This window comes from Rhinoderma darwinii, chromosome 11, assembly GCF_050947455.1.
Source record: "Rhinoderma darwinii isolate aRhiDar2 chromosome 11, aRhiDar2.hap1, whole genome shotgun sequence".
Taxonomy (NCBI): Eukaryota; Metazoa; Chordata; class Amphibia; order Anura; family Rhinodermatidae; genus Rhinoderma; species Rhinoderma darwinii.
In genome coordinates, this window is record NC_134697.1 from 60,846,818 (window position 1) to 60,870,118 (window position 23,301).

Genomic DNA, 23,301 nt, shown 5'->3' on the forward strand with positions numbered 1-23,301 from the left:
AAATAATGAATACTGAAATAATTTTGCACTGCATTATTGCCATACGTACTATTGTAAAGTTAGGTTTTTCATGCAAGTTTTGATCATGTCCATCTGCCACAAATAGGCCACCTTATTCATATCTTTTAATTTGTTTTTCCCATGTAAAATGTGCCCATGTCATGATAGTTCTGGTAGACTGGGAGAGGGGTCTATAGTTTATGTCTTTATTTTAGCTGGGATAGACTTTTTTTTAACTTGTATTAATTTTGTATCATTTTTTTATAAAAACTTTTATTTGTTTTCTTACTGTCTATTTACCACTATCTGCTATATACTATCTATGTACATCCTGGCACATGTCAACAGGTCATGAATAACTATTTTCATCGTGAAGGAGTTGACCTTCCATTACTACAGATCTTTGAACATTCATATTAGGGTTATTGTCAATGCCCAAAAATAATTATTATGTAAATAACACATTCAAAAAAGAAATAATTAGCTGTGATTTGCATAACAATCTTGTTGGTGGGACAGATCTAGCAGACCTCACTGCACCGATTAGCACAAGTTAATATTCAATAATTTAGCTACCAGTATTGCTTTTACTTTTTCCTTTACAGTTTCCCTAATAAAATAATAACCAATTATGATGCAAGTATGGTTAAGTGGATGGCTACCTTACCTTTCTGATGCAAGTTTCTTAACCCTTTAACTCCTTCCCGTCAAAACCAGTTTTAATTTTTTCGCTTGCATTTTTTCATCCCCCACCTTAGAAGTCATACGTTTTTCTAATAAGGTTTTTTGTTGGACGAGATGTATTTTTTAATTGATTAATGTACCACATCAAGTACTGAAAACTTTTAAAGCATTTTTATGGGGTAGAATGGAAATAAAATTCCGCAATTCTGCCATTGTTTTTTGGGTTTGGATTTTACGGCGCTCATCATGTGCTAAAAGTGACGTTAACTTTATTATGATAATGGTGATACTAAATCTATATTTTTTTAAACAAAACACTTTGTTAAAAAAAATTGTTTTGTGTCACCATATTCTGAAGACAATTTCTTTATTTTTCCATGTGAGGGCTTGTTTTTTGCGGAGCGAGCTGTTTTTGTTATTGGTACTATTTTGGGGTACATACATACGACTTTTTGATCACTTTTAATTTAATTTATTTTTGGTAAGAAAGGTGACATAAAAACCGCAATTCTGGAATTTATTATTATTTTATAGCGTTCACTGTGCAGCATAAATAACGTTATATTGAATAGTTCTGATTTTATTTAACTTTCAATGTTTTTTTTATATATATATTCCTGAAAATTTTATTAAACTTTTTTTTTTAGTCCCACTAGTACATTTGAACATGCGATAGTTATATATTTTGATACCTTATATCTTTTGATACTTATGTATTGCAGTGTATTATTTTATTTAACCTATTAAGCCCTGTCTGTCGCAGGATTTGTAGGAGTACTAAGATGGCAGACCACAGGCCTTCATTAGGTCCGGCATTCCACCGGCACCCCGCAATTGCATCATGGGGGGGTAGATGGGATCATAGAGGGGACCCTCTCTGCATAACCGCCAAGATGCCACGGTCAATATTGGCTGCGGCATCTAAGTGGTTAAACAGCCTGGATCGGAGTAGCCTCCGATCCCAGTTGTTAGAGAAGGAGTATGCTCCATACTTTCCCCCTCCGACTATGACGTACATGTACATCAAATGTAAGGAAGGAGTTAACATGCTCTTGTTTTGCATTTTATTGGCTCTAGTAAAATTCTTAGCCGAATACCCTCTGCAGATTGGACCTGCTCATCCATCATTGTGTTAATGCTTGTGGCAATGCTCTGTTCATTGCTATAACTGTACGACTACTCGGTTAATATCTGAAAACAAAAACATTTACCTACCACACCGGAACATAATGTTTTTAAATCAATACATTTTCCCCTTTTTCTATTTTGTTTGTGTTCGTAGCACCATAGTGCCATCTGCTTGAGTACAGACTGCAGCAATTAGAGTTTCATTTTAGCAAAGCTAATTAAAAAATCTAACCATTACATTTGATTGTAGGAACCAGCACTTGTGTAATTGGCGAGAAAATTACATGTTTAAAACTTTAATTTAGGCACATGGGAACTGTAGTGGCCATGTTAACATGTATTCTGTGAAAATCAAACACAAAGATTTTGAGTTATGATAGATGAAAATAAGATGACACAGTCGTATATAGGAAATTTAAATTTCCAGTGCGTAGGTTACCCACCTATCCATGTCCACAATATACAATCTGGTTTAGAAACATTACAAAATCTTAAGCCTCATGCACAAAGCCATTATCAGGAATCGTGTCAAATGGATCCATAAAATGGCGCCTATAAAAATCCATGGGCCCATGCTGTACATCAACACGCCTCCGATTTACAGAGAAACACACAGAGGTTTTTTCTCATGAAGTCTGTGAGAATTCATAAGTAAAAAAGTTGGGGTATGCTTCATCGGATACCGTATTATGGAGCTACTCTTCTAGGCCTTACGGAGGCATACAGAGTGCCTATGGGTACATAACGTGGACCCCGAGCCACTTTGTGTGCTGCTATGGAGGTCTTTCTATACAGCATTGTCTTGTGCATGAGATCTCATGATAATACTAGACATCTAATCAAAATCATTTGAGCACAGAATTATGTCTGCTAGGCTAGGAAAAACAAAGTATTAGAGGATTTTAAACAACTTTATATTTGTTTTTTATTTAAAAAACAAACGTACTTTTTGAGATACAGCTTTAATGTATCCTGTATACATAGAAGCTGTATCTTCTGCATAAACCCAAATCCGTCAGGTCAGCGGGACTGCCGGCTTTGGTGTCAGCGTGTCCTGCGCATTTCTGAACTGATGTGATCGATAACCGCTGGAAACTCTGTGTCAGTTAAGTGCCCGTTAAGTGGTTGTGAAGAATTACTTTTATTCAATTCTGTATATGTTTAAAGTATTTTGGGGTAAAACCCCTTGTCAGAGAGCCAGTTTGTTTTGAAAGTGCAAAGTGTGAACTGGGCCTAAGGCCTTATTCACACGACAGGGTCCCAACAGGGCTCGAGTGTCGGCCGATAAAATCGGCCGTTTTAGACCGTTTTTCCCGGCCGGTTTGCATCCGTTTTGCATTCGTTCCAATTCCGTTTCGGGCCGGGCATATCTGGCCAGTGACATCAGGGGCAACTCCTGAAGTGGAATCCCCATGTGGCCGGTGATTCCACTTCAGGAAAAGCCCCTGTCGTCTGTGTCCATTAATGGACACTGAACGTTTTACTGGCTTCTCCTGGTGTGGAATCCTCGGTCACAGAGTGTTCGGGGATTCCGCTTCAGGAGTTGCCCCTGATGTCACTGTCCATATATGGAAAGAGACATCAATCGATCTGTCCAGGAGCGGAATCCCTGAACACACGGGGATTCCACTCCCTCAGGGAGCTAAAGTGGGGCTAGCACATAGCAGAGCAGGGGGATACATCCCTGCTCTACTATAGTGGCATCGCTACAGCAGTAGCAGCCGCAGCAGCTGCTAGCGGCGCCATTGGCCATGGGAGGTGTCGCCGCTAGCAGCCGCTTTGGCTGCTATAGCGGTAGCGATGCCTGAAGAAGCACCTGGGTGGAAAGGCGGCTGCTGATTCGCCGGGCCAGGGTGCTTTTAAAACAAGCAGGGGAAGGGAGCCAGCGCAGCTCCCCTTCCACCTGCTGTACACCCCGGCCCTGCCACACAGTACCCCTGTATAAGGGCACCCCCACATTATAGAAACTTACCTGCAGCATACAGCGCTTCACCCAAATGGCATAAACTCCTCCTCCTCACATGCACTCTGCGCTGTGAGGAGGAGAGAGAGAGCGACGGTAGACACGGCCGTCACTCGGGACACATTCCAGTGATGGCCGTGTTTTACCTGGCCCCATAGACTTCTATGGGAGCTGGGCTGCCGGGTGAACGGCCGAAAATAGGGCATATCCCATTTTTTGACGGCCGGGTTTCCCGGCCCGTCAAAAAATCGGTTGTGTGAATAGCCCCACTAGGGGTCTATTGTTCCTACTGCAGCCGGGTGACAGCCGTTTTATGAACAGCCGTGGCCCGGCCGGGAAACCCTGTCGTGTGAATAACGGCTTAATTGGGTTTTAGTTCTGTAACAATTTGTTTTCATTATGAATAGAGCTGTTTAGTCATAAAAGTATTATCTTTGTAAAATAAAAGTTATTCCTATATTGTGTCGTTCATCAGTTCTCTGAAGGCATCCAGTAATGTAAACAATTCATGTTTTTATCTGAGTTGCCATGGCTACATTTGGGGTTATGCATATGTGTATGCATGTAAATACATATTCTCTTCTATATTATATTAGATATAGTAATATGAGGCTCTGTTCACACTAGCGTTATGACTTCCACCAAAGCCGTCTTTAAAAATGTCCAGTGTCTCCTGAGTGATCCTATTGACTTATATTGGGATATGTCAGGTTTAATTTGGGATTTCAGTATTTTTCATGCGAATAGTAGACAACGCAATTCTCGCGATTGAAAAAAACATAAATGTGAATAAAACCTAATAAGTGTCATAAACTCATATAGTTTTTGTTACATTTGTTTTTGATTTATAGAGGTTTTTTCTTGGAGAGGGTATATTATTCTGTATTTTTGCTTTTCCCCAGATAAACAAATGCGTTCACTAGCGTCGGATGTTTCACCTTTATTAGTTCTACACTTTGTTTTTCTTTTAGCAACTGAATCAAATTTAATATATTTTGTTTTGTGCCTTCTTTTCAAACTAGAAGGTGATACAGGTCAGAGACATTCGCTTGGTTTGCTGTAAATGCGTGGAGAATATGCCACCTGTGTTTTGGGGAATTTACTTCACAAATGTGGAATTTAGGTCATATTTCCATATAGGCATTAGGTAGCATTCTATATGTCAACTAAATTCAGGCCCACAGCTGTGCTCTTATACACCTTTGCCCCATGCCCTTTTTAAAACGTTAGAATTATGCAATAACAACACCGTTTTACAGAAAATCTGTTTTTAAGTATTTAATGTGAAACACAATAAGATTAAGAAAACAAAGTATGTTCTACCTTTTTGTGCAATTGGTGTGGTAGTGTTAAAACCAGTTAAACAGACCTATTTAATGATTGAAAATTAAGTATATTATGCAGTTGTACATTGAGTCTCCCAAGGACTTTTAGAAATAGTGGTTGCTGAGGCCCCTTGCAGACGATCTTCGTAATTACGTACTGTAATTATGGACCTATTAATTTCTATGGCTGACGGACACCTTCTCGTATATTTACGGAAAGTTTTTGTAAAAAATAGGACATGTCCTATTTTTTAATTTTACGGACCATACTTTATAATGGGATCACTGCCCGCAAAGGCGGGAGACTGTCCACAGCCGCCCGCGTCGGCCGTGCGCCTGAACACGGACCGTGATTACAAGCACATTCGTGCGCATGGGGCCTATGACACTACATATTACAGCCTATTAATCAAATAAATCTTCAAATGGATATGTTATTAAGCTAAAAGAGGAATATCTAGAAACAAACCACTGAATCATATCTGATGTACCATTATATCAGAACAATAATTAGGGAGGCTGGAGGTGAGTCTCGTAATCTAGCTATGTCTTGTTATTGTTCTCACCAGGAAACCTTAATCTCAATTGGTTTCACACTGGCTAAACGGAATCTAAGAAATCTCCCCGGTAAGGGGGGTATAGTTTCTCCGTTTGCATCATCGGGTCGTGGTTCCCAGAGTAGTCAGCTGCACTGTGGAATTGTTAGGAGGATGTAGAATTGGATTCGGAGTGAAGACTGGGGGCATTGGAAGAGTAGTAAGGATGCGACAAACCAGAGTAGAAGACGTAACCATGGTTCCCAAAACCAAAAGGTCAAATTACAAGTGCAAGGTGATGAACCCAAATAAGCAAGAAGAAGACGAAATACAAAAGCAAGATTAGATTAGAGTCAGGGTCAAAATACAGGTTAACTAGCTAGAAAAATATACCTTCATTCAGAGGCTAGGGTATCCAGGCGGATCTTCTTTTTTAAAGCTGCTACTGCATGACGTTATCAAAGCAGGCTGGACATTTTGGAGACCCGTCACTGTTTGCAGAGAGCTGGCAGCAGAGAGCAGGAGAGCAGTGTTGGATCACTGGCAAATTTACAGATAGTGCTGATAATGGCAATGATTTTTATTTATGCATAATCATTTATATTAGATCCTTTAAAGGGTAACAAAACATTCGACAAACTTCTGACATGTCATAGTGACATGTCAGAAATTTTAATTGGTGGGGGTCCGAGCACTGAGACGAAGCGGCAGAAGCGCACGTATGAGCGCTCAGCCGTTTAGTTTCTGTTCTTCTTTTTCCGGCATGCCGATGTATCGGAGTACGGGCTCATAGACTTTCTATTGAGTTCGTTGCTATGGAATTGCAAGTTGAGCAATTCCCCAAAGGCTGCTGGAGTCTTTCTGGAGAGAGGGTGCAAATAAAACCGCAACTTCAAATTCGTCACCATTCTGATCGACAGAGTCTAAGGCTACTCTAAGGTTTTCACCAGGGCCAACCGCAAGGTGGTATTGGTCTTTGCTGCATAGAACCCAGGTTGTCTTAGCAAAGTTCAGTGTTGGATAAGAGATGCAATGCAGGCAAACCTGAACATGAACCAGACAGCCAGAGGGTAAACAGAAAGTCCAAAACTGAGCAAGTGGAAATCAGGTAAAGCATAGGTCAGAACCAGCTGGGAGCAGATAATCAAAATCGGTAAACAATGGGTTAACGAGAGACAAGCCGTGGTTAGTTTCCAAGAAGTCAGAAGTACAGGGAGTGTCAGAGTTTGATCAGAACACCAGATGACTAGGAAAATCACAAGCAAAGACCAGATGGAGGAAGCCAGATATAAATACAAGCCTACAGCTAATATAGGCTAAAAGTAAAACAGAACCGCCCAGAAGCTAGAACAGTAGTCTTTGAACAGGCATTTTCCGAACACCCGTACTTCGATACATTGATTTACGGAAAAGGCCGAACAGAAACGAAGCGGTTGAGCACTCACACGAGTGCTTCTGCTGCTTCATTTTTGCGATTGGTGGGGCTCTCCACCAATCAAAACTTCTGACATGTCACTATGACATGTCAGAAGTTTGTCGAACGTTTAATTAGGGTATGTGCACACGACAACGCCAAATATGTCTGAAATTACGGGGCTGTTTTCAGGAGAAAACAGCTCCTGAATTTCAGAAGTTTTTGCATGTACTCGTGTTTTTCGCGGCGTTTTTTACGGACGTAATTAGAGCTGGTTTTCATTGGAGTCAATGAAAAATGGCTCCAATTAAGTCCCAAGAAGTGTCCTGCACTTCTTTTCCGCGGCCGTAATTTTCCGCGCCGTCTTTTGACAGCGACGCGTAAAATGACAGCTCGTCTTCATAGATCATTGTAAGACCCATTGCAAGCAATGGGCAGATGTTTGCCGACGTATTGGAGCCGTCTTTTCAGGCGTAATTCGAGGCGTAAAATGCCTCCATTACGTCTGAAAAGAGGTCATGTGCACATACCCTTACACTTTAACCCTGGGAAATTATGGTCACAATCATTTGAAAAAACTAACAAGTCATTACAATTTTTGCTAGGAGTAAATGGGCTTTTAACTTAGTTGCTGGCCTCAAAATTCTGAATTTAAAAAGAATTTGAAGCATGAAAAGCTATAAAACTATGCAGTTCAATATCTGGGGGTAGGGAATTGGTTGTGTTATAGGGGCACGACGGCAGAAGTCATCTCTGTCTAAGTGTCATACTGTCAAAGTGTCCTGGCAGTTATACATGGCACAGATCTAACATCCATCTCTCTTCTCTTCATACAGGTATATAATCCATTTCATTCCTGCATGAACCTCATCCCTGCTGTAGCTGCATTTCAAAAAGCTGAAACTTTTATTTGATGGTATATAATCCATTTCATTCCTGCATGAACCTCATCCCTGCTGTAGCTGCATTTCAAAAAAGCTGAAACTTTTATTTGATGGTATATAATCCATTTCATTCCTGCATGAACCTCATCCCTGCTGTAGCTGCATTTCAAAAAGCTGAAACTTTTATTTGATGGTATATAATCCATTTCATTCCTGCATGAACCTCATCCCTGCTGTAGCTGCATTTCAAAAAGCTGAAACTGTTATTTTATGGTATATAATCCATTTCATTCCTGCATGAACCTCATCCCTGCTGTAGCTGCATTTCAAAAAAGCTGAAACTTTTATTTGATGGTATATAATCCATTTCATTCCTGCATGAACCTCATCCCTGCTGTAGCTGCATTTCAAAAAAGCTGAAACTTTTATTTGATGGTATATAATCCATTTCATTCCTGCATGAACCTCATCCCTGCTGTAGCTGCATTTCAAAAAGCTGAAACTTTTATTTGATGGTACTCTGCTTTCCTGTCTTGCTATATAGTCTAATGTTATCTCAAAGTTTTGTCAAAGTGTTTGATCGTCGTTAAGTTTTATGAGCATCCAGACCTGCTAGTTTGTTTGTTTATCTCTGCATAGCTTTTCACCTCATGTGTCTAGTTGATTTGATTAATAGCTGAACGAGCTTAATTAGGCCTAGATCTGAGCATCTACTCCCTATAAATTTAGATGTAGCATAAGGGGAAGGCACTCGTGCAGGGGGGCACGACGGCAGAAGTCATCTCTGTCAAAGTGTCATACTGTCAAAGTGTCCTGGCAGTTATACATGGCAGTTGCACAGGGTCAGTGACAGGTAAGCTGCATTACCAAACCAGACAAACTAGCCCACGCTCTCAATATTAGATTTCTAACTATCTGTAAACAAACATGTTTGCCACCGCTCTCATCATTATAGCTGCTCTTGGTTTTCAATCCTATCGCCCATTTAAGACTTGCCCACACACAGTCCGCATCAGTCCTTCTATCCTGGCCTCACCCATGTACAGCTCCCATTCACTATTCACTTTCCTCAGTCAACTTAACCCATCTCATCCCACTGCCCAACATAAAAAACGCTCTCATAAATCACAGAACCATCTGCTGTCACTCTCCATTCTCCTGCTATTAGCTGCAGGGGACATCTCTCCCAACCCTGGGCCTCCCTTTTCTTCTGCCAAGCTCAACCACTTACCTGCCACACATAGAAACCCTGCAAATCTTCTTGCCATTCCTTGTAGGTCTTCTCCTGTCTCTTTTAACTGTGCTCTCTGGAACTCTCGGTCCGTGTGCAACAAACTCACCTTTATTCATGACTTATTCCTTTCTAACTCTCTCAACCTTCTGGCTCTTACAGAAACATGGCTACACCTGTCTGACACTGCTTCCCCTGCTGCTCTATCTTATGGTGGTCTCCAGTTCTCTCATGCCCCCAGACCTGAGAACAGGCAGGGTGGAGGAGTAGGTATACTTCTTTCCCCACACTGCACTTTCCAGGTCATTCCCCCGGTCCCCTCACTCACATTTCCCTCTTTTGAAGTCCACACCCTCAGACTCTTTCACCCTTTTCCCCTCCGAGTGGCAGTTGTCTACCGCCCACCGGGCTCACCCCGCCAATTCCTGGACCATTTTGCTGCCTGGCTTCCACAATTTCTATCCTCTGAAACACCCACTCTCATCATGGGTGACTTCAACATCCCCATTGATAACCCAATCTCCTCATCTGCCTCCCAGTTTCTATCTTTAACCTCGTCCCTCGGTCTGTCACAACTTACTAACTCTCCTACACATGAAGACGGGCATTCACTTGACCTGGTCTTCTTCCGGCTCTGCTCAGTTTCTGACTTTATTAACTCTCCTCTCCCACTTTCTGACCACAATCTTCTCTGCTTTACTATCAAATATTCTCTGCCTCCTCAGGTCATCCCTACGTATCAGACATACAGAAATCTACATGCCATTAACACTGTGAAACTCATAGACAGTCTACAGTCCTCATTGTCCCCTATCTCTTCCCTCTCCTGTCCCAATCTGGCTGCCAAACTTTATAACAACACTCTCAAAAATGCATTGGATGAAGCAGCCCCCACTACACTCCGAACCACCCGACAAAGACGACGACAACCCTGGCACACGCCTCAATCCCGCTTTCTTCAGCGGTGCTTGAGATGTGCCGAACGACTGTGGAGAAAATCGCATTTGGATGCAGATTTCCTCCATTACAAATTTATGCTCAAAACTTACAACTCTGCCCTTCACCGCGCCAAACAAGACTATTTCACTTCTCTCATCTCCACACTATCTAATAATCCAAAACGCCTCTTTGATACTTTTCACTCCCTCCTTAGTCCTAAAGTGCAGACACCAATCACAGATCTCAGTGCTGAAGACCTGGCCAATTATTTTAAAGTTAAAATTGACAACATCCGACATGATATTATCTCCCAGTCCCCTAGTAACATCGATCCCCTTCCCCCCCCACACTCCCTCTTCTTCACTCTCAGCATTTGACCCAATAACTGAAGAAGAAGTCTCGAGGCTCCTCTCTTCTTCTCGTCCTACTACCTGCCCTAGTGATCCTGTCCCCTCACACCTCCTCCAGTCCCTCTCCCCAGCTGTCACTAGTCACCTCACTAAAATATTTAACCTCTCTCTTTCCTCTGGTATCTTTCCCTCCACTTTTAAACATGCCATTATAAACCCATTATTGAAAAAACCAACACTTGACCCATCCAGCGCTGCCAACTACCGACCAGTCTCTAATCTGCCCTTCATCTCCAAACTCCTGGAACGCTTGGTCTACTCTCGCCTTATCCGCTATCTCTCTGCTAACTCCATTCTTGACCCCTTACAATCTGGTTTCCGCACTCTACACTCCACAGAAACTGCCCTTACTAAAGTCTCAAATGATCTCTTGGCGGCTAAATCGGACGGTAAATCCTCTCTCCTGATTCTTTTGGATCTCTCTGCAGCCTTTGACACTGTAGACCACAAACTCCTACTTAACATGCTCCACTCTATTGGCCTCAAGGAAGCGGCTCTCTCTTGGTTTTCCTCCTATCTCTCTGACCGCTCATTCAGTGTGTCATTTGCTGGTTCCACTTCTTCTCCTCTTCCCCTTGATATCGGGGTTCCTCAGGGATCAGTCCTAGGTCCACTCCTCTTTTCTCTCTACACAGCTCCTATTGGACAAACCATCAGCAGATTTGGCTTCCAGTACCATCTCTACGCTGATGACACCCAATTATATACCTCTTCCCGTGACATCACCCCTGCTCTAATACAGAACACCAGTGATTGTCTGTCCGCTGTCTCTAACATCATGTCCTCTCTCTATCTGAAACTGAATCTTTCTAAAACTGAGCTCCTTGTGTTCCAACCATCTACTAACCTCCCTAAACCTGATGTCTCTATCTCTGTGTGTGGCACTATCATAACTCCTAAGCAGCACGCCCGCTGTCTCGGGGTTATTTTTGACTCAGATCTTTCCTTTACTCCTCACATACAATCACTTTCACGCTCCTGTCATTTTCACCTAAAAAACATCTCCAGAATCCGCTCTTTTCTTACGGAGGAAACTGCCAAAACTCTCATTGTTGCTCTGATTCACTCTCGTCTTGACTACTGTAACTCATTACTAGTTGGTCTTCCCCTCACTAAACTCTCCCCTCTCCAATCTATCCTCAATGCAGCAGCCAGGCTCATCTTTATGACCAACCGCTACACCAACGCCTCTAATCTGTGCCAGTCACTGCACTGGTTGCCCATCCCCTTCCGAATAAAATTCAAACTTATTACTCTCACCCACAAAGCTCTCCACAGTGCTGCACCTCCTTACATCTCCTCCCTCATCTCTGTCTACCACCCTACTCGGGCTCTACGTTCTGCCAACGACCTTAGATTAAAATCCTCCATAATCCGAACCTCCCACTACCGTCTCCAGGATTTCTCTCGTGCTGCACCCGTCCTCTGGAATGCGCTACCCCAGACAATCCGATTAATTCCCAATATCCACAGTTTTAAACGTGCCCTGAAAACACATCTATTTAGACAGGCCTATAAAATTCCCTAATCTGACTCCTTTTCATGGCCCTCCATTTAGATTAGTCATCAGAATAAGATTCCCTCACACTCCTTCTCTTCATGTCCGTCATACACGGATACTGGCTGGTGACCGGCTCATGCAGCTTTATGTTACCACCGCATGTGTATAAAAATGGCCGGACCATTGTACAGAACAAACACTATTACACTTTGTGTCTCCCTTATATCCTCATAGATTGTAAGCTCTTGCGAGCAGGGTCCTCACTCCCCAGGTTTGAATTGTAAATGAACTTTGTCACTATGTAATGTCTGATATTGTTTTCATGTTCCCTCTACATTGTAAAGTGCTGCGTAATATGTTGGCGCTATATAAATAAAGATTATTATTATTATTATTATTATTAAGCCTACGTTGGACAACCTATTTCTATATGCTCTATTAGGGCATATGCAGGTAATAGAACGGTCTCTTGCTCAGGACCCCCATTTATTCTCAAAAGTAGGTAGATGCTAAAAAGAGTGGAATGTTATGATTAAATCCTACTACTTAACCCCTTAACGACCGGTGTATAGCCTTTTTACATCAGCCGTTCGTGGGAGATCTTCTGACGTTCCGCCTTTTCACATCGGCACTTCAGAAGAACTTTTCCCACATCGTGCAGAGTACTCCTGAAGCACGGGCTGTTAGTAACATGCTCGGGCTCCAGGGCAACGATCGGAGACCACTAGCAATGGTCTCCGATCACATTTAATCCCTCAGATCTGGAGCTCAATATCGAGCGCCGCATCTGAGTGATTTTAGAGGGAGCTCCCTCTCTCACCCCACTGGCACCCCTGCGTGCATCGCGGGGTGTCGATGGTATCTATGACAGCCTGGGGGCCTAACAAAGGCAGAGGCATGGCCTAATAGATGTCTGTCAGTTTTACACTGACAGGAAATAATCCTTCAATACAGAAGTATTGCAGTGTATTATAATAGCGATCAAAAGATCGTACAGTAAAGTCCCCTAGTGGGAATAAAGAAAAAAGTAAGAAAAAAGTTAAGTAAAGTTTGAAATAAAAAAATAAATATCTCAAGTAAAAAAAAAAATGAAAACCCACTTTTTCACCTTACAAAATACTTTATTATGAGAAAAAAGTAAAAAGTTACTCATATTTGGCATTGCTGCGTCCGTAACTAACCCAACTATAAAACGATTACATTATTTAACCCGCACGGTGAACGCCGTAAAAAAATAATAAAAAACACCAGAATTGCTGTTTTCTGTTCATCCTACCTTCAGAAAATGTTATAAAAAGTGATAAAACAGTCGCATGTACTCCAAAATGGTATCAATAAAAACTACAAGTTGTCTCGCAAAACAAAAGCCATCATACAGCTGTATTGGTCAAACAATAAAAAAGTTATGGCTCTTAAAATATGGCGACACAAAACCAAATAATTTTGAAAAAAAAAAAAGGGTTTTTACTGTGTAAAAGTAGGAAAACATTAAAAAACCTATATAAATTTGGTATCGCCGCAATCGTAACGACCCGCTGAATAAAGTTATTATGTTTATTTATACCACGCGGTAAACAGCGTAAAATTAAGGCGCAAAACAAATGGCAACATTTTTTGTTTTTTTCCAGTATCCCACTAAAAAAGTTAATAAAAAGTTAATCAATAAATAATATGTACCCCAAAATGGTGCTATTATAAAATACAACTTGTCCTGCAAAACAAAAGTCCTTATACAGCTATGTCGATGGAAAAAGAAAAAGTTATAGCTCTTTGAATGAGACGATGGAAAAACTTAAAACATTGCTCGGTCATTAAGGTTTAAAATACTTTCGGTATTAGGGGGTTAATGCCATCTAGTCCAGAACATCAATCTACTTCCATACACCAGAAAAGGTAAACAGTCACTTGGTTAAATATTGAAAACAGCAGTATCTCCAGGACCTGTGATGACACAACTGTACACATTCTTAAAGTGTCATGTCTCTACTGTAGTCTCAGATAAGGATATATGTCCACATATTGTAATACCTTGCAGAGTTGTATAAAAAAAACATATAAAACATATAAGATATACAGGAAGTTGAACGCTGAGCAATCACCCGACCCTGAATTTGACCATCACTAGTTCTTTCCATGCATCTCAGAGGGACTCTGACACTGGAATACCACCAAAGTCAATGAATTACATATTCATTCATTTAAATAGATGCCATTTAATACGACTCTTGAGTATGGAGGTTAAATCTGGAAGGCTTAGCATAGTAGTACAGGATTAGTAAAAAAATGGCTGCGTTCTTCCAAAAACAGCACCGCAGCTGTCCATAGGTTGTGTGCCATTGCAGCTAAGCCCAATTCCCTAAAATGCAGCTGATCTGCAATACCAGACACAGCCAATTGATGCTGTTTCTGTAAGAAAGCAGTCATGTTTTTCTAATCCTTCACAACCCATTGGCACAGGATCTGTTCCCCAGCAATCCACAGAGGGTGTCAGCTGTATATTATATTATTATCATGGACAACTCCAATTCCAGACCCCTTTAAATGTTGCGCGTCAATAGCGGCAGAAACTCCCTCTGAAAACCCATTGGCGCCCCCTGCCATGGCAAGCGAGGACCTATAGGCAACCCATAGGTCTGCCATGTGTAGGTATGCCTTTGGTGAACAATGTAAAAAAAAAAAAAACTATTACTTTTTTTGTTTACCCCCCTTCCAAAAAATATAATAACAGTTAATCAATAAGTCCTATGTATGCCAAAAGGGTACCAATGAAAACTACACCGCGTTCCACCAAAAATAAGCCGTCATGAAGTTCTTTTGATGGCTTTCAAAATGTGGCAACACGAAAACAATTTTATTTTTTTAAGTCTTTTGTGCAAAAGTAGTAAAACAAGATAAACTATTTGGTATCGCCAAAATCGTAGCTACCCACAGAATATAGTTAACATGGCATTTTTAATGCATGGTGAACGCCATAAAAATGAAACCCAAAAAACCATAGCGGAATTTTTTTTTTCCATTCCCCGCAAAAATGTTTATAAAAGTTGAACAATTTATTATGTGTAACATAAAATTATGCTACTAAAAAATACAATTCGCCCCGCAAAAAACAAGCTTTTATATGACTACGTCAGCTGACAAAAATTTATATTATGTTTTCGGAAAACAGTGGTTAAACCCTTAAAACACGGCCAATTTTGGCCTTGAGGACAGAACTATTTTTTTATATTTCCCTCTTTGCATCCCGATGCTCATAACTTTTTTATTTTTTGTACGACGTAGTTGTATGAGACTTTGATTTTTGCGGGACGAGTTGTACTTTATGTAGGTACCATTTTTTGGTACAAATACATTATCGTTTAATTTATATAAATTTTTATTTTGGTGAAAATGCAGAAAAAAAGCAGTTCCGCTGCAGTTTTCTTTTTTTTTCTTTTACACCATACACCGATCATCATAAATAATGTTATACATTTGTTGTACAGGTTGTTACAGACATGGCGATACCAAATATGTCTATATTATTTCATGTTTTGGGACTTATATTTTAGAAAGTTTATTTATTATAAAAAATGTGTGTTTCTGTGTATTTTTTTTACTTTTTATTTATTTATTTATTTATCATAAAAAAATGTACATTCATTTAACTTTTTTTTTTTTAATCCCATAAAGGGATTTTTCATTTTTATTTTTATTTTTGTAACTGTAATGTACTAGCATAGATCTATATGCCAGTACATTAGCCTGTTACTGATTGTACACAGGCAGTTGTTAGGGCATACCTCACTATGCCCTAACAACATGAAATATGGTCAGACAGCCCTGGGGTCCTTCAATGGACCCTGGGCTGTCTGGCCATACAAGTTACGCGATAAATGTGCAGTCCCCCCTCCTTGAATGCCGCGATCAGCTTTTATCACGGCATTCAAGGGGTTAACGGCGGAGAGAAGAGGTTTCTCTTCTCTCTGCTGTTAGAGCGGGGCCGTGGCTGTGTATTACAGCCGTTGCCCCGCTCTCGATCACGCGCAGAAACGGCTGTCACACTGGACGAAAATGCTTGTCCTAATGCGCGAAGTACCCGCCGCTCAGGGCGAACATCCTCATCCTGTGTCGGCAACCAGTTAAGAAACAAAAAAATTCTTTGCTCAAGACCCAAAATACCTGCATCTTAAAAATGATATTCCCATTAACTGATTAAAGTGAATACATTTAAGGCCTCTTTCAACGGCAGTATTATGGTCAGTATTTTGCATCAGTATTTTTCTAAACCAGGAGCGGGTCCAAATCACGAAGGATGTACAATTTTTTCCTTTTCATTTTTTTTCTCCGCATACGTTCCATCCCTGGCTTTGACTTACAAATACTGATGTAAAGTTCTGCCGTGTCAAAGCAGCCAAACATTAAGAAGGATCAGTTTGTAAATTAGCAAGGGAAAAAGGATCTGTGTGGAAAATGAGGATCATTGAGAATTGATGATCGTGATAAATTAGGCAAATTTACCCCCCAGAATATTAGTTGTTATTCACGAGTATCTATCTTTTTTTTTTATGCAGCAGAATACATATTTCCCAGTTGCATCTTCATACTGATCACATTAACTGATTATGTGCTGGTTATGTGATGTTATCTGGACGTTGGGTTTCAGTAATATACCACTAATTGACAAGACTCTTATCGCATGGTGTAAATAATGGCTGTTATTTTTTATTTACAGTGGCCGACATAAGATAAAAGGTATTTTTGGCTACTGGAGTTTATGTAACTGCGTTTTATGAATAGCAATAGAATTATTCATTGTATACAGCAATGGTTGTGTGTCCAGTAACTCAGCATACAACAAGGTTTATCTGTCGATGTATGTATCCAATGTTCAGATATCCAAAGTGTTATTTATCCAGAATAAATTTGTGTTCTCTACATCGTCACCTTCTTTCAAACGGCAGATCTATGATGGCGCTGATAACATATAAAAGATGATGAAAGGCTGATTGTCTGCATACATCCGGAGTGCTGATAAGCCTATTATCTTACACATTCAGTGTGACCATGCCTGATTTATCTTCATCTCGAGATTTCATTTACTGCTCTTTAAGATAAATGATATTTCTATTATAAAGATGTTTTATGTCATTTAGTTACAGCATCTCACAACTCTGTGTTCTGTATAGATGGCATGTTCTCTATAGGCTGTCAATCGGCCTAGACTCGGGCGGTCATATAGCCTGTGTAGCCTGTTCAGCTGCACAGGGGCCCAAAGCGATAAGGGGTCCACCAGCCCCGGTGGGTCGTAAACCAGTGGTATACCTCTGGCTGATCGCACTCTCCATTTGTTTCTCATAGATAACACATTCCACACAGCCAATCAAAAATCCTCTATGATTGTCTAAGCTGCTCTGTGATTGGCTGATCGCTCATGATGCAGTAACAGTCTGCAGTCTACAGTCACAGATGGAAAAGCAAGAAAAAGCATTCTGTCTTCAGGACAGATAGTTAACTCCTTCACTACACTACCCTAGACCACCAGGGATGTTACCATAAAACTCTTCACTTCCCTATCCCACCAGGGATATTACTAACTCCTTCACTGCATTTGCCCACCAGGAATGCTATTATTAACCTCTTCACTGCACTAGACGACCAGGGATGTTAACCATGCAGGGGAAATTAGAGCTATCTGACCATTTATTTTTACAGTGACTATTTATTTTAAATATTAGAAGATGCAAGTTGCAGGTATATTGACGGAAGGGGTACACACGCTTTAGCTGCACAGGGGCCAAAACATGTCTGCGTCTGCCCCTGCCTAGACTCATGGACAAATGCTTTTGGAAATGACAAATTTTACCATAGAAAGTAAGTGTCACGGCCGTGGTCGCAGACCGCCGCCGTTACTTTCCTTGTGACGGCCACGACCACAGACCGTTGGTATCCAGCCAGCATCTCCCTCCTAGGAGACGCCAGCACTTGCGGCCATAAGGCCCTCCTCGGTGTGTTGAGGTGTGCGCGCTTGGTCCCGGCCTTAAGTGGCCAGCTCGCGCACATGTTAAAGTTCCCTAATTAACCCGCCCTTCCACTCCTTGCCTGAGCGTGTTTGTACTTTTCCCATGTCTGTATTGCAAATGGTCCCTTAGTGTTTTCCTGCTCCCAGTGTTCCTGTTCCCTGCATCCTATCTTCTGTATCCCATGCTGTGTTTCATTCCTGAACCTGCCTTGTATCGGAGTCATGTCGTGCCGCCTGCTGGATACACCACGTCTAGTGTCATCTGCCCTCCCTGTTGCCATCCGCCACGTCTGACACAACATGCCACACCTAGCCCCATGTGTGCCGGAAGCCCTGCCGTTGTCTGGACTATCTGAGGTACGCACCTCTTCCACAAGACTGTGCATAGACTAAGTTGGCCAGCTGTCTCTTCGCTACGGCAGAGCGGCCTAGTGGGTCCACATACCCTAGATCGTGACAGTAAGAACTAATTTTACTTACAGTACATGCCTATATTTTATTATCATTGCAGTGTCATTGTTATAAGAGTGTTGGCAGGGTTCCTATTGAATGACTGCAAGCAGAGCTCTTGAAAACCAGTCGGTATTTAAAGAACAACCTGTAGTTACTGGCTTTTTATGGAACAGAAGAAATAGATTTTACCTACATCAAATTCACTTTGAATAATTTCAAATCAAATCATTATTCCGTAAATGTCCAATTTACAGATTTTCTTCAGCCCAGACAAATCTCAATCAAACCATTGTTTGCAGTTACATTTTGGATTGATGATTCTGCTGTTCTGAAGTTCTACATTCCTGTAGCCAGCGGGTTTGTATTTGTACTTCCTCAATAGCTAATATATTAAATTAACTTATGTTCATATCTCTGCCTCAAAATTCTAGTATGAGAGTTAATCCTCCACTTATTGGTTATGCTTAATAATGTTCATTGTTAATAACTAGTAATGTGGGCTCTCAACCTCAAGTATAGTATTTTTCTAGTAAAGTGTTTTAAGCATATAATATAAGAGATCACAGCTAAAGTATGAATATATGCTTATGGGATTAATTCTCATTGTGTAGAAGTCTCCATTGACACTATATGGTGCAATGTCGGTGTATACGTTGGGAAAATTACACTGACATGCCCATTGACTTCAATGGGCAAACATATGTCATAAGGGTATACTTTTGGCATACATTTGACCAGAATACACCACCCCCAACTGTTTTGAAAAGTGCAGCCAACACAATACAACTGTATACAAAATTACTGTATAAACAAAAATTATACCGCAGTATTTTTTTATCTCAGTCTATGGCAGACGTATGCAATTGTATAGGCATAGAGTTGAACACGTCCGTCCATACGTTTGGCAGGACCGTTTCAATTGGTAAACACTGACCACCAATTGTAAATTTTATAGCAGAAAAGCAAACACAATTTTTTGTTTTTTCTTTTTAAGTTTGTAAACCAAAAGAAGCAGAAAATCAAACTTTTGATGACTTTTGTTATTTTGAGCTTATAAAAGCTTCCGTGTGGGAGAGACATCAATAATGTGATCTTGTTTGGCTTTGCTGCCTACGACAGTAACTGAGACTTGTGTGTGTTGATCAGTCAAAAATATATTTCTTCCCAATTTTATTTTTACTTCTTACAAACCCTTTGCCTGTTCAGGGCTCCTAGAATCATCTTGATGCCAATTAGAACAAGAAAACAGCAGGAGTAAGCAAGTATATACTTTTTATTCCGTTTCTGCATCTCCTACTGATGCACCCATAGCCATTATAACACATTATATCAAACTCCGTCAAAGAATGAACGTTGCATAGCAATTGCTTTGCAGAAGAATGAGTAGGTGTATAAACACATCATTACAGCTTAATATCATAATACCAACAAGAAAATAGCTTACGTTACTATTGAATCATACTTTTAGAGGAAATATCTTCTATTTATGAAAAAGTCAGCAAAGTGCTGGAGAATTATTTCCTAGAGGTTCTATAGGTCTATCTCATAGACAATGTTTATCTAATAGTAAAAAGCTGGCTGGTTATGTTTAAAGAGGTATTACAGTTTTCGCAAATAACGCTTATTGATTGTATAATGGAGAGGCACATCATTTTCCAATGTACTTTCTATATTAGTTCCCCACAGTATACAAGATATCTGCTTGCTGTCATTCAGTAGGAACTTTCATTGTTTACTTGTAGTGGATAAAAAGCTGTCTTGGTTATGTAAAGATCAGACAGATACATGGCCCTTTATAGTGATCTATGTGATACATTCCCTTTAAGGCCTTTGCGGTGTGCATGGAAACTGCACAGCAGGACACAGAGTCCCTTTCATATGAAACTGGAGGTAAAGTATGGGCCCATAGACTCCTATAGGTGCTGTATTATGGATCCATACAAGACTGATCCATAAGGGTGTGGATTTGGCCTTAGAATAAATTGTTGTTCAAAAGAGTTCCCTTTTAAGCTCTCCTTGTTTCTGTCAAAGTAAATTACCACATTTCTGAAAGTAAATGTGCAACTTTGTTCACAATTTGTCCTAAATTATGTCATAAAGGCATGTTAGAAGATAGCACGAGATACTATTTGTAATGCCCGCGGTTGCTGACCATGGGCATTCCCCAATTACCGGCATCCACGACCGCAGGACTGTAAAGCCTTGCCGACGTCTCCTTACCCAGAGACGCCGGCGTACACTGCCCTCTCCTCCGGCTGATACCCGAAGGGTGCGCGCACGATCTTCAAAGTCTTAAAGGGCCGGCGTGCGCACAAGGGACATCACCCCTAACCAATCCCAGCACACCCGGGACTTTAAAAAGAACTCTGCCCACTTCCTCATTGCCTGAGCAATTTTGTGTCTAACCCTGTGTTAGTCTGCAAAGGTTCCCTAGCATTATCCCGTATCCAGTATCCGTGTTCGGTGTCAAGTCCAGTGTCCATGTCAAGTCCAGTGTCCATGGCAACTTCAGTATCCGTGTCCGGTGTCTGTGTCAAGCTCAGTATCCGTGACTACTTCAGTATCCCTGTCCGGTGTCCGTGACGACTTCAGTACAAGTCTCATCGTCCAGCACAAGCCGGCTTCCGATAGCACAAGTCAGCTTCTGATTATCCAGCACAAGTCAGCTATCCAGGTACTCTCGTTCCAGTGACTGTTATTGACAATCGTTTGAAAACTGCTACACAGTTGCGGCGGAGTGGCCCAGTGGGTCCACATTCCCCACAGCCGTGACACTGTGTCATTGTTTTAGCTGGCTAAGCACATAGATCCTCACGATACTATCTTCTCATTTGCCAGTTATCCCCCCCCCCCCCAAACAACAGAATCTGAGTACAAGATACTTTTGTTAGAGAACCTTTACAGTGGTCAATAAAAAGAAGGTCCACCTTCGCAACCAAGTTTTTATTATTGTTCCCATGCATCTAAAATGAAAAATAAAGCAACTTTTCGAATAGCCTTGATTAAAAAAAAAACTACTTTCATTTTGTATCTACAGGTACTATGCAGACCTATATGTTTCCGTGGTAACAGACTTCCAACTAATTCTATGGAGTCTGCTTCTACTTCTCATGTTACTATCCATATGTCACCTATTTTTCTAATCTAGAGAGCATGACTCCAGGATCAGACTACATAGAGTTTGTTTGTAGTATGTTTGTAGTCTGGAACCATGGAGACACATAGATCTCCATAGGGGCACTAGCCACAAAATGATAGAAGATTTATTAATTAAAACTATTCTCAAAGTTACTACATTTTGTATTTTAGATACATTGGAACAATAGAAAAAACATATTGTCACAGGTGGATGACACCTTTTAACACCTTTGTCCCTATAAGAATACAGTCCATAAATCTGTGACTATGCTTATTACACCAAATCATTTTTTTTTTAATTACGTACAAAATACACTACACCAATTCCTTCTATGAACAATAGTGTCATTTTGTAAAACAGAAAAAAATGCTTATCGGGACAGTAAACAAAGCTATGGATCTGGCTTTCTTGGTTAGGGGATGCTTTTCTAAAATCAACAATGACATTCCTAAAACTAACCAATATGGGAAACAAATTCAACGTTTGAGAGGGAATAGGTCCAGCACAACTCAACTTGGTCCAGTACAGCAGTGCCTACATTTTAGTATTATTAGTATACCCAATAATTGTATGTTAGTGTATGCATGCTGGTTGCTTGTAAGATCACACACACCGGACCACCCTTCTAGGATTTACAAAGATCCTGCAGGAACATAGCATCAACACCTGCTGCTCCTTTATGGTTAAATCTGGCTCCCATGGCTATTACGCCTGACATGGGCTGTCATTTTTGCTGCCCTGGCTTCAATTTGCCTGTTTCTCCAGCATTCAAGTGCACAAACAAAAGAAGGTTAAGGCTCCAGGATTAATGACTAGACTGGGAAACATTAGTTTACTGCCTTGCTGATGAACAGACACATTAACTCCTTCTATTTCAGTCGAGCTAGTGTAAATGTGGTCTTTGCTTCACTGTTTGTCTTGGAAGCTGTCACTCATTGTTACAGTGCAGAAATGTAATGAGCTCAACATCTGCCACCGTCTACACAGATGACATAGAGCAGAGTCTTAAATAGCGAATATTCTGTAACTTGGGATTTAGTTTCTGCATAAATCACTAAAACTATGGGAGTATTTTTTGTCCAGACATTGTGGCTTTCTATAATATCTGCATATGTTTATATCTGAATTTCTTGTTAGTAGAAGAAAGTGTGCTTCCATGTTGGCAGTGTTTCCGGATGAAAGAAAGCAAAACAAGAACAGTAATAAGCATCAGGCTGATAAAGCACTCAGAGGAGCATTGCATTCCCAAGCTGTATATTATTGTAGTATATACAGTATATAGTATATATAGTGCATTATGTGAAGCAGTAAAAAACATAGTGGTGAAAATAAATCAGTCATGGGGATATTTTGTATTGTAATAAATAATTTTCGATGTATTATTGGATTATAAATGTGAAATATTAAAATATAATATTTCATGTTTATAGCTGCTTTGCCAGTATGAACCATAATATCTTAGAGTAGCTGCACTTTCCAAAAATTTTTGTTATGTCATAGAGAAATATCAGAAGTTTTGATTGGTGGGGCCTGGGTGCTGTGAAAGTGATTATAATAATGTTTAAATGATTTAATTTCGTGCAGCAGCCATCTTGTCTGGAGTTCCCATCTTGGTTCTTTTGTAGTGAATAAGAAAGTCATTGTTGCTTTAAGATAAGTATATTAATGTTGATTTTGTATGTTTCTTAGTTAGTTA